The 1883-nt window shown below is 42.6% G+C and overlaps 1 protein-coding gene across 1 annotated transcript in view; it reads right to left on the reverse strand.

Annotated features, from left to right (window-relative positions):
* The window catches only part of LOC106536578 (sodium bicarbonate cotransporter 3), a gene marked incomplete at its 3' end in the record, with an annotated part of 21984 nt that overhangs the window by 4819 nt on the left and 15282 nt on the right, over positions 1-1883 (reverse strand).

Here is a 1883-nt window from a genome sequence, read left to right on the forward strand (position 1 = left end):
CCCCCACACACACACACAGACACAGCTCAGGGTCCAGTTACATCTTTATTCATGTCCTCCACACGCCGTCTAACGTCACGTCTTTAAACAGAACTGACCTTCAGAACAGTTTTACTTCCACACTCAGAAACCTTCATCAGTGAGTAAAAGCTCCTGCAGAGCCGAGCCACGAACCTTACAGAAGGTCTGAAGACATTTTACACATCTGAGGACAAAAAACAACTTAATGACTGAAAAACCCACAGAACAGAGTCCAGTCTGGTCTCAGGACGATGCTGACTCGGCGGTCACGCTCAGCAGCTTCAGAACATGAAGAGTTTAAATCTGTCAGCACTTCTTCAGATCATTAACATCTTCAGGTTTCAGTTTTAGTTTAACTTCTCAGTATTTTACAGAAACAGCTCAGTCTGTGCCCAACAAATAAAAGGATTTAACAGTAGTTATGAAACGATAGGTCAAACTGACTTCAGTTCAATCAAAATACAAACCTTTTGGTTGAAATGGTTTCAGATCAAACGTCTCCAACATTAAAGTCTTGGTTTGACCATGAGATGGATCCAAACTGTTCAGAACCTCCAGAACCCAGAGGAACCACAGACACCACGTTCAAATCCAGAACCAACACTCAACACAGCTCCATGTCTCTGATCCACATCAGCAGAAACCAGTTTTTCATCAAACACAAAGAACTGGTTCTAGACCAAAAACTGGCCCCGAGTCAGACCTGACCCACATCGGTCTGAAACTGATCTGAGAGCTCAGATGAGCTGGTGTCCTTCAGAGGGTTCATGAAGTCCTGCTGCAGTAAAACTACACAATCAGAGAAACTGAGACTGAAATCAGCCGAAGATCTGAAATCAGCTGAAGATCTGAAATCAGCCAAAGTTCTGAAATCATCCGAAGATCTGAAATCAGCTAAAGATCTTAGATTAGTCAAAGATCTAAAATCAGCTGGAAATCAGAAACCACCCAAAGATCTGAAATCAGCTAAAGACCTGAAATCAGCTAAAGATATGAAATCAGCTAAAGATCTTAGATCAGCTAAAGATCTGAAATCAGCCAAAGATCTTAGATCAGCCAAAGATCTGATATCAGCTAAGATCTGAAATCATCCAAAAATCTGAAATCAGCTAAAGATTTTAGATCAGCCAAAGATCTGAAATCAGCTGGAGATCAGAAACCACCCGAAGATCTGAAATCAGACAAAGATCTGAAATCAGCCAAATTTCTGAAATCATCCGAAGATCTGAAATCAACTAAAGATCTTAGATTAGTCAAAGATCTAAAATCAGCTGGAAATCAGAAACCACCCAAAGATCTGAAATCAGCTAAAGAGCTTAGATCAGCCTAAGATCTAAAATCAGTCAGAGATCTGAAATCAGCTAAAGATCTTAGATCAGCTAAAGAGCTGAAAACAGCTAAAAATCTGAAATCAGCCAAAGATCTGAAATCAGCTGGAAATCTTAGATCATCCGAAGATCTGAAATCAGCCCAAGATCATATCAACTGAAATTTAGAAATGAGCTGCAGATCTGGGTTACCATCAAACCATCAGAAGAGTTCCAGCAGCTCTGCAGACACTTAGTTCTCCACCATGCTTCACTCTAAGCAGGATGTTGGGTCCAACAGCAGAAGTAATATGTGGTGCCAACACCGGGTCATGCTGGACTGGGCCAACACCATGCAGTGCCAGGCTTATGGTGCGTTCACACCGAACGTGATTTCAGCGTCAGGAGCAGCAGGTTTACATGCAAAGTCTATGGTGGACGCGCTTCAAGCAATGTCGGGAAGTTCTGCGGCGCCTCAAGTGCGATTAGAGCAGCGCGATTTGAACGATTTGAACGATCTGAGCGTTCGACGCGCTGAGGCGCAAATCGCTGAAG

This window comes from Austrofundulus limnaeus, unplaced genomic scaffold (genome assembly GCF_001266775.1).
Source record: "Austrofundulus limnaeus strain Quisiro unplaced genomic scaffold, Austrofundulus_limnaeus-1.0 Scaffold1881, whole genome shotgun sequence".
In the NCBI taxonomy this organism is placed as follows: Eukaryota; Metazoa; Chordata; class Actinopteri; order Cyprinodontiformes; family Rivulidae; genus Austrofundulus; species Austrofundulus limnaeus.